Source organism: Magnolia sinica, chromosome 9 (genome assembly GCF_029962835.1).
Source record: "Magnolia sinica isolate HGM2019 chromosome 9, MsV1, whole genome shotgun sequence".
NCBI classification, from domain to species: domain Eukaryota; kingdom Viridiplantae; phylum Streptophyta; class Magnoliopsida; order Magnoliales; family Magnoliaceae; genus Magnolia; species Magnolia sinica.
In genome coordinates, this window is record NC_080581.1 from 44,347,167 (window position 1) to 44,358,583 (window position 11,417).

An 11,417-nucleotide genomic window follows, 5' to 3' on the forward strand; every position below is an offset into this window, starting at 1 on the left:
GATGGATAGGAAACCCTTCGACTAATCCTCCTTCACTTAAGAGACATTGAGTGTTATCATGAACCCACTTGGAAATGAAACATTCGCAGCCCTTAAGTAACTAAACAAACTAAACCTAACAAAAAGAAAAATAAAACCTATAGCAAATAAGAAATCTAAAAAGAAAGAGACAATTGGAAAGAGGTTACCAAATTGGAGTGGCTATGTTAGGATCCTACAAAACAAAAAATAATGTTAGTTTCTAAAAATAATTTCAGAAAAAAATCCTAACCTAAAAACAAAGCAGAAATTAACCCTAATCTTAAGCTAATTCCAAAATTAATTAATCTTAGAAAAACATAGTCATAGTCCCGGGCAACGGTGCTAAAAACTTGTTCACAACCCTAAGTGTATGATCATGATTTGGTAATAACTCGGTAAGACCGAGGTCGAATCCATAGGGACTAAACCTGTACGTATTCTGAAAAAAATAGAACTAGAACTAGAAAAAGATCTAAATTGAAATATGAATAATTGAGAGAAATGGTGAATAATGTTGATTAAAACTTATCAATTTAAAGGTGGGAACTAAGGTGCCAAGGATCCACTTGTAGCTATCAAGATGCTACCTTACTTGATTCATGGAACACAATTGGAATTGGAGTCCTATCTTATCTAATTGGAAGATAAAGTAATTTAAGTCAAATCTGAACTTTTCATTGACCTAATTCTTAATGGAGGAGAATTGTGATGATTGGAAGGGATTTCATCACCCTACCATGCCCAGGAGACAATGGTGAACAACGGGATTTACCAATCTCACTATCTCAAAACAGGAAAAGAAGATAATCAAAGCTATCACAACATCTATTGTACTTTGAGTCACAATAAATCATAAAAAAACTAAAAATATTCCCTTAATATCAAAGTAGAAATCAATGAAGTTTAATAAGAATAAGAATCAAAGTAAAATAAACATTCAAACACGGTACAAGCTGTACCTCTTAGCCCTAACTAAGAGTTTTAGCCAACCATAGACATGATTGAAACTAAATTTCTTAAACAAAGCATAAAAAATAAACTAGGGAAGAGGAAAAACTCTTTGGTGGTTGCTCCATCATTGTGTATACTCCTTGAGACCTTTCCAAAACCTAGAAAATGTTTTGAAGCATCCTAAGGAGTCCTATTTATAGTTGTGGAACTCCAACCTTCGCACTGAGTTGGAAAAATCTAGAAACAGCCTCAAATTTATGTACTCTGCGCAATTTTCCAAAATAGACTCGGAGTTTAAACCACCTCAAATTTATGCACTCTACGCAGTTTTCCAAAATAAACTCGGAGTTTCAGAATATGCTTTTTCAGGACAATTTTAGGATTCTTTTTCTTCACTTTAAATCTTTGATTCTCTTCATTCCTCACTTAGTTTTCTTAGATCATTGACATGTGAATTCTTCATTAATGACTTCCAAATCTCCAAATCTTCATTTAATAATCTTTTAAGTATAAATCTTCCTTTTAGCATCAATTTCATCTTAAACTCTTGAAATCACCTTGCACATGAAAACATGCATAATTAAATCGATTGCACTATCATGTTTATAAAGCTAAGGTATAAATAGGAGGAATATGCAATATTTCACACTTAATGACAGATTTTGGGCAGACTACATAAATTTGAGGCGATGTCCGGATTTTTCCAACTCGGTGTGAAAGTTGGAATTCCCCAACTATAAATAGGAGTTCTTAGGATGCTCTAAAGCATCTTCTAAGATTTAGAAAGGGAAAGGAGGCCTACGTGGAGCACCGATGATATTCTTTTACTTCGATTTCTTCATGGGTTCTAGTAGATTTTCTTATTTTTCTTATGTTTTTGAGTTACCTATGACTAGTTAAGCTCTTAGCTAGGGCTAAGAGGTAAAGCTTGTAGCATGTTAGGATGTTTATCTTGCTTTAATTATTGTTTATGTTGAACTTCATTGATTTCTAGTTTGATATTAAAGGAATATTTTCAGTTTTCTATGACTTATTATGATTAAAATTACAATAAAAGTTGTGATAGCTTTGAATATCTTCTTTTCTTATTTTGAGGTTGTAAATTTGGTAAATCTTGTTGTTCACAATCGTCTCCTGGGCATGGTAGGGTGATGGAATCCCTTCCAATCCTCATAATTCTCCTCCATTGAGAAATAGGTCAATGAAAAGTTCAGAGATTTGATTATGTCATCTTCCAATTGGATAAGATAGGACTCCAATTCCAATTATGTTCTTAAATCAAGTAAGGTAAATCCTAATAGTTGCAAGTAGATCCTTCGCACCCTAGTTCCCACCTTTTAATTGATAGTTCTAAATCAACATCATTCACAATTACTTCGTTATATTCCAAATTTAGATTTAAATCTTCTTCTAGTTCTAGTTATAGTTACTTTCAGAATACGTACAAGTTTAGTCCCTGTGGATTCGACCTCGGTCTTACCGAGGTTATTACTACATTGTGACCCTACACTTGGGGTTGTGAATAATAGATAGTGAAGTTCAAATTCTTTAAATTTCTACACTCTGTACTTTCGACTTCCTTCCTTCTCCACTTGGTTTCCTTGAATCTTGGTCTCTTAAGATCCATCCCTTGCCTTGGTAATTCTTGAGCATCAAATCCATGCTTTTAACATTCTTTTCAATCCAAGCTCTCAGATTCACCTCACAATACAAATATGTATAAAATATACCCATTAAGTGTTATCATGTTCAAAAAACTATGTTACAAACAGGGGGAAATATGGAATATTTGATACTTAACAACTGGAGTATATTGAAAAGGAGAAATCCTAACTCCCGAACACAGCGAAAAATAAGAGATCCTCCTAAACCTAGAACGGTAATGAAATGGGTTCCAAGGGTTAAGTGTCTTGTTGCCCACACAACTTTCAAAGCTATTAGCCATTTAAGATGGTACTTGGATAGTGGATGTTTGAGACACATGATAGGTGATAAGGCTATATTCTTAAACATCACTGAAGTACATTTGAAGATGGAAGCAACTGCAAGATAATTGGCCAAGGTAATGTATAACTTCCTAACTTACCTCTCTTCAAAAATGCTCTATATGCTGAATGATTAAAACATAATATTTTGAGCATATCTCAGTTCTTTTATAATAAGCATAGTGTAAAAATTTCAAATCATGGTGTGAGATTATAAATGAGAAAGGAAATATAATATTGGATGGTCACAGAACATCTGAAAATTGCTATATAATTGACAACTCTTGCTCAACAAACCATTCATGTTACATAGTTCAAACTGACGAGACTGAACTATGGCATAAACGTCTTGGACATGTAAACTATGGAGAGATATATAAATTGAGCAAAAGAGATCACTTACATAGCCTACCCAAACCAAAAAAGATAGAAAAAGTTTGTAGTGCATCTTAAATTGGCAAGCAAATTTGGAATAGTCACAAGAAAGTGAATTCCTTAGCCATGGCCAAGCCTCTTAAACTTTTCCATATGGATTTAGTCGTACCAACTAGAACGGAGAGTAGACGTGGAAAGAAATGTTTTCTAGAGGCAATTGATGACTACACTAAATATACTTAGGTAGCCTTTCTAAGAGAAAAAATCAGATACTCTTAATGAAGTTAGAAATTTTTTAAAACATATCTAGATTGAAAATTAGAAGTGATCATGGTATCGAATTCAAAAATACCAATTTTGAGAAATACTGCAATGATCATGGTATATCGAATGAATTTTCTACACCAAAACACCTCAACAAAATGGAATTTTTGAAAGAAAAAAATAGAATTGATCAAGAGATGGCTAGTGTAATGCTAAATAGCATGAATGTTGAGGGTCAAATATTGCATATTATCCCCCATTTATTTCTTAGTTTTATGAACATGATAATGCTTAATGTTTTATTTTACTTATGTTTATGTTGCAAGGTAAATTTAAGAGCTTGGATTGAAAAGGGTGCTAAAAGCATGGATTTGATGCTCAAGAATCACCACAGTAAGGGATGGATCTTAGGAGGCCAAGATCGAAGAATTCACATACCAAAGATCCAAAAAAAAAAACAAGTGAAGAATGAAGAGAATCAAAGATTTGAAGTGAAGAAGAGGAATCTTGAAATCGTCTTGAAAAGCATATTCTGAAACTCTAGGTCATTCTGTGAAATTACAAAGAGTGAAGTCTATTTTGGGAAAATACGTAAATTTGAAGCCGTTTATAGAGTTTTCCAATTAGGTGCAAAAGTTAGAGTTCCACAACTATAAGTAGGACTCCCTAGGATGCTCTAAGGCATCTTCTAGGTTTTAAGGAATGGAGAAAAAGGGTGGAGAAGCTATCGCCGAGAGTTTTTCTTCTTCTTCCTAAGTTGTTTTCATATTTTTCTTAAGAGACTTTGGTCCAATCATGTCTATGGTTGGCTAAACCTCTTAGTTAGGTCTAAGAGGTGAAGCTTATAACATGATGGGATCTTTCTACTGCTTTGATTCATGTTATATTGAACTCCATGAATTCTAATTTGATATTTAAGGAATACTTTCAGTTTTTAATGGTTTATTATTACTCAAATTATAGTAGATCTGCAATAGCTTTGGGTATCTTCTTTTCCTAATTTGAGATTATGAAATTAGTAAGTCTTATTGTTCACCATCATCCCTTAGGCAAGGTAGGGTGATGGAATCATTCCTAATCTTCACAATTTTCCTGCTTTGAGATTATGGGATTGGTAAATCCTGTTGTTTGCCATTGTCTCCTGGGCATGGTTTGGTGATGGAATCCTTGTCAATTATCATAGTTCTCCTTCATTGAGAATTAGGTCAATGGAAGTTCAGATTTAGTTTTATTGATATATTTTTCAATTAGATAGGATAGGACTCCAATTCTAATTATGTTACTTAAATCAAGCAAGAGGGCTCCCTAATCACTACAAGTGGATCCTTGGCACCTTAGTTCCCACCTTTAAATTCTTAGTTTTAATTACTTAATTCACAAACTCTCTTAATCATTTCAGAATTAGTTTTACATCTTCTTCTAGATCTACTTCTAGTTAATTTCAAAAACGAATAAGATCAGTCCTTGTGGATTCGACCTCGATCTTATCGAGATTTTTACTACATCGCGACCCTACACTTGGGGTTGTGAATAAGTTTTTGGTGCTGTTGCCGGGGATTGACGGTTGCGTTTTCTAGATTTGATTAGTTTTGAAATTATCTTAAGATTAGGATTTATTTACTTTCTGTTTTTAGGTTAGTGTTCTTTCTAATTTGTTTTTAGAAAGTAACTTTTCTTTTTATTTCTAGATTTAGAAACTTTCCTAATTTATTTTTAGAAACTAACTTAGCTTTCTATTTCTAGGTTTAGAAACTTTCCTTTTTCATTTTTAGAAACTAGGTTGTTTTTTTAAAAACTTTCCTAATTTATTTTTAGAAACTTTCCTTTTTCATTTCTAGAAACTAGGTTGCTTTTTTTAGAAACTTTCCTAATTTTTTTTTATAAACTTTCCTAATTTGTTTTTAGAAACTTTCCCTTTTTTTATTTTTAAAAACTTTCCTTTTTCATTTTTAGAAACTAGGTTGTTTGTTTAGAAACTTTTATTTTTAGTTTTAGACACTAACTCATCTTTTTATTTCTATTTTTAGAAACTTTCTTATTTCTTTTTTAGAAACTAATTCACTCTCCTTTTTCTTTTGCAGGATCCTAATATAGAAACTTCTAATATGGTAACTTCTTTCAAATTCTCTCTCTTTATATTTCTAGATTTCTATTTCCCTTCTTTCTTTTAGGTTTAGGTTAGATTCTGAAATTAAGGGCTAAGAGTGTTTCATGCCCAAGTGGGTCCATGATAATAGTCGACGTCTCTTGAGTGAAGGAGGATTGGTTGAGGGGTTATCTATCCATCATAAGATTAGACACCACTCGATATCTACAGAGTTAACTGAAGTTATGGCTGCCAATCAACCTCCAAATCCTCAACTAGGGTTGAGGAAATCCAGGATGAGAATGAGGTGCATCAAGTACCCTCGCCTTGTACTTTACGAGATTATTTACAACTGGCAAGGGTGAGCACACCTTCTTGTATGATTTTTCTAGAGAATGCAGGACATATAAATATCAAGTCGAGATTGATCCAACTCCTTCCAAAATTCCATAGACTTGAATATAAAAATTCATATCTACACTTGAAAGAGTTTGATGAGATAATAGCCACTTTATACTTTTCTAATGTGTTTGAGGACACGATCAAGCTGAAACTCTTTCCCTTCTCCTTAAAAGAAAAGGCCAAGACATGGTTACACTCACTACGTCCACGATCGATTGGCAGATGGAATGACATGATAAGGGAGTTCTCTAAAAAAAATTTCCCATACCATAAAACGAACACCCTCAAAAAGTCAATTATGAACTTCACCCAAAAGGAAGATGAAAAATTCTTCCAATGTTGCGAGCGATTCAAGGATCTTATCAATTCATGTCCACAGCACGGTTTTGAAATGTGGTATATTACAAATTTCTTTTACGATGGACTGACATCTTTCATGTACCAATTGTTCAAGATGATGTGCAATGAGGAATTCATAAATAAAGATGTCAATGATGTGTGGGATTATTTAGACAGACTTGCTAAAAACGAACAATCATGTAACATCTCTCCAAAACCCGCAACTTCTAAACCTACTTAATTAAAGGAAAGGGGAGGAATGTATGTTATAAAAGAAGAAGATGACTTGAGTGCAAGGGTGGCCAATCTCACAAGAAGAGTCGAGGCCATGGAACAACAGAAGGATAAAGCTAAGAAAGAAGTTTGCGGTATTTAGGCTTGCAACATACATACAACTGAAAATTGCCCAACAATACCTACTTTTTAAGAAATTATGAATGAGCAGTCAAATGCCATGAACAACTACCAAAGACCTTTCAGTGGACCCACCTCAAATACATACAACTTCAGCTGAAGGAATGGACAAACTAGTACTCCTCAAGGATTCCCTAACCAATTCCTGAATCAAGGGAACCTTTAAGAGGATCTAGTCTTAAAACACCTTCAAAATCAAGATCTTTTCAACCAGAGTATAATGCAGGCCATTCAAGACCTTTCAAAGGCTATACAAGGGTGTGAGATAAAAATTTCGAGTGGAAAGAAAGTGATCTTTCCATCCCAACCTCTCCCCAATCCTAAAATGCAATATGAAATTAGTGAACCAAGCTCTTCAAATCAATATGTGGAACACTTTAAGTCTATCACCAATCTTAGGAGTGGTAAAACAATTGATAAATCTATTTCGATAAAGACTAAAAAGTTAAGGACCAGGAAGAAGACAGGGATGATAGACCTAGCATTACTCCACATAGATTAGAACCATAACCTCAAGGCAAGCCGATTGCTTTATTCCCTTAATGATTGATTGCACAAAAACCTCTATCAAACTCTCAGGATATTCTAGAGATGCTTAAGCAAGTGAAGGTCAACATCCCGCTACTGGATGTCATTAAACAAATCCCTTCATACGCTAAATTTTTGAAAGATTTATGCACTACCAAGAGACGAAAGACTATTCAACAAAGAATTTTTCAGATAGAAAAAGTGAGTGCCGTCCTCAAGCACGACATGCCACAAAAGTACAAAGACCTCGGTAGTCCAACCATCACTTGTGTAATTGGGAACTACCGAATCGAGCATGCAGTTCTTAACTTAGGGGCAAGTGTTAATCTGATTCCTTACTCGATTTACGAATAACTAGACCTAGGGGAATTAAAACCCACTCGGACCACATTAAAACTTGTCAATCGATCAATTCGTCTACCGAGAGGGATTATTAAGGATGTGTACGTCCAGGTTGATAAATTCTATTATCCAATAGATTTTATTATCCTGGATACTCAACCCATCATGGATATAAGCACTCAAATTCCTATCATTCTTGGTCGCCCATTTCTTACTACATCAAATGCAATTATTAATTGTAGGAATGGAGTTATGAATTTATCTTTCAGAAATATGACGTTGGAGCTCAATATTTTTTTTTCAATATGAGCAAACAGGCAGAGGATGATGACAAGGCCTGTGACATTAACATGATTAACTCGTTCATGGAAGATAATGTGCTCCTGACTCTATACTCTGACCCTCTTGAGACGTGTTTGGCCCACTCCTTTAATTTGGATGATGACACGATTAAGGAGATGGATGTCATGCTTGAAACTGCACCGGTACATGAAGTTAACCAGTGGAGGCCACAATTTGAAGATTTGTCCCAGACTGATGTAATGTCTCTATCGTCTAGCTTCAAGACAGTGAAGCTTGACTTAAAATCTTTGCTCGCTGATCTTGAACAGATTTACTTAGGTCAATAAGAGACATACCTAGTGGTGACTTCATCCCACCTTGAGAAAAAATAAGAGAGTATGTGCATTTTTACTCTAAAAAAAGATAAAGGAGTTATTGGGCATATCATTACAGATCTCGATGTGGTGAATGAACTCCTTTTAACTGAACATTTTGAAGATTGCTTGGCACACTTTGTAGATTTATATGATCCCATGATAAAAGAAATAATAGATGCCTTGCAAAATAATACCTCGGTGGTTGTTACTAACCGAGAGAACCCTTATTCTGTAGTCCCTCCTTCTACTGATCTTCAATGTTTACCATTAAGGGAGGAGGAGCTGAAAGTTGAACCGAATACTGAAACTTCAGAATATGTTGAGACCACATCACCTACAAAGAATTTCTCTAAATTTTATCTACTTGTAGTCTCTGATTCACCATGTTGTGCTAACTCTAAAACTTTCTGTCTCAGGTGAATCATATGTACTTTGGATACCTCAGGAGATTAAAAGGAAACTTTATGTTGAGGTTCACAAATTTCTCTGAAAAATCATGCTCCAGGGCATCCAAGCCTATTGCAAAATGGGATTTTGGATGGTCTAGTTATGAAACCTACTGAGAAATTTATCAAGATACTGGCTGGAGGAGAAACCTTGCGGCATGACTAAGTAACTTTTTCCTATTTTTCTAGTTAGGTTTATTGCTTTCAAAGAATTTGGGATTAGGATAGTTTGCTTTTCGCCATTTAGGATGGTTTGCTTTCCGATGTTTAGGATAGTTTGCTTTCCACAGTTTATGATAGTTTGCTTTCTATTGTTTTAATTCTTGTACTAACCCATCTTCACACTGAGACAATTCGAAAAGCCTCAAAATTCCTTCTTCAGGTATTACCTTTCCATCACTTCCCTTCTCTTTTCATTGCCTCTTTTACATTACAAGCTTATTTCTTTCACAATGAGGACAATGTAGATTTTTCGGTAGGGAATGGGGGATTAGGTGAACTAATCAGTGTTTTCTCAATTTTGAGCAAAAATTTTAAAAATTTTCAATGTTTCAAGTTGAAATCTGTTTGGGAGGTGATGAATTGTATACTTAAGAATGTGTTGGGTATGATAAAAATAGAGATTGAATTTTGGATTGTTGGAGTTCGATCAACTAAGTAATCTATTACATAAGTTCTTGTGCTCAATTAATTAAGAGATAGTTTGAATATCATGTTAATCTAAATCACAAGACACATTCAATTTGTCTTCTTTAAGATATGCTAGAAGTTTTGATTGTTAGTATGTGAATCATTGATAGATGGTGAGAATTGAATCTAAAGAATTTTATCCACCTTAAAAGAAGAAAAGAACTATTTTTTTTAAAAAAAAAAGGAGATCAACAAAGAGGTCATGAAAAAGAATAAAAAGAATGAAAAATATGGAAAAGAATGTAAAAATAAGAAGAATGAATAAAAAATTGACCGTTGATATAAAATCAAAGACTGAAAAAGGAAGGAAAATAGGATAAGTTTGGAATCGGTACTTGAGTTTCAAACTAATCTTAAAGTGATGAGTATGGCTAACATGATGAACCAATAGTATTTGTACAAGAAGTATGTTAATTTTCACTGATCACATTCAAAAACTTGATATGCAAATTATGCTTGATTTAATGGATAAAGAATTTACTTGATTGGTTGCTTCTGTGGTTCATCTTTAAGTTTTTAAAACCCCACTTCCGTATCTTAATTCTACCCATTCATACTTGAGTGTACAAAAGATTATTTTCCTAGAGAGGTTTTGGACATTAAGCATTAAGATTTATTTCACGCATACGTTTCTCAGGACTATCAAAATGCTAGTTAGGGATGTGTTGAGGGTCAAATATTGCATATTCTAACCCCATTTATATCTTGGTTTTATGAACATGATAATGCTTAATGTTCTATTTACTCATGTTTGTGTTGCAAAGTGAATTTAAGAGCTTGGATTGAAAACGGTGCCAAAAGTATGGATTTTATGCTCAAGAATCACCAAGGCAAGGGATGGATCTTAGGAGACCAAGATTAAAGAATTCATATGTCAAAGATCTAAGAAAACCAACTGAAGAATGAAGATAATCAAAGATTTGAAGATAATAAAAAGAATCCTGAAATCGTCTTGAAAAAGCATATTCTGAAACTTTGGGTCATTCTATGAAATTGCGCAGAGTGAAGTCTATTTTGGGAAACTACGTAGAATGAAGTCTATTTTAGCAAACTACATAAATTTGAGGTGATTTCTAAAGTTTTCTAACTAGGTGCGAAAATTGGAGTTCTACAATTATAAATAAGACTCCCTAAGATGTTCTAAGGCATCTTCTAGGGTTTAAGGAGTGAAGAAGTTGTTGCCAAGAGTTTTTCTCTTCTTCCTTATTTGTTTTCATGTTTTTCTTAAGAGACTTTGGTCCAGTCATCTCTATGGTTGGCTAAACCTCTTAGCTAGGGCTAAGAGGTGAAGCTTGTAGCATGATGAGATGTTTCTATTGCTTTGATTCATGTTTATGTTCAAATCTATGGATTCTAATTTGATATTTAAGGAATACTTTCAGTTTTTAATAGTTTATTGTGACTCAAATTACAGTAGATCTGCAATAAGTTTGAGCATCTTCTTTTCCTGATTTAAGATTATGAAATTAGTAAGTCCTGTTGTTTACCATCGTCCCTTGCTCATGGTAGGGTGATAGAATCCTTCCTAATCTTCACAATTCTCCTACTTTGAGATTATAGGATTGGTAAATCCTGTTGTTTGTCATTGTCTCCTGGGCATGGTTTGGTGATGGAATCCCTGCTAATTATTATAGTTCTCCTTCATTGAGAATTAGGTCAATGAAAGTTCAGATTTGGCTTTATTGATATATTTTTCAATTTTGTCACGCCCCAAATTCGGGGATGGACAGCTTCCGTGATGCCCCGAATCCAGCAGTCGACTTCCATACACTAAGTCTCGAGTTCAGCGCACCACAAGGAAGATTTTTAATTGAATATTATTTTTTATTTTTTATTTTTTTTAATAATAATACCTAAGCATGAAGATCCATAATCAAAATACCAAACAACACTCTCCCTTATAATTCTTGATGGT

At 33.9% G+C, this 11,417-nt stretch overlaps 1 non-coding gene across 1 annotated transcript; it reads right to left on the reverse strand.

Moving 5' to 3' along the window:
- Positions 1 to 6,364: 6,364 nt before the first annotated feature.
- On the reverse strand, positions 6,365 to 6,471 carry LOC131257124 (small nucleolar RNA R71). The gene has a single exon (XR_009177142.1). It is a non-coding gene; the product is annotated as a small nucleolar RNA R71 (small nucleolar RNA).
- Between the last annotated feature and the right edge of the window lie 4,946 nt (positions 6,472 to 11,417).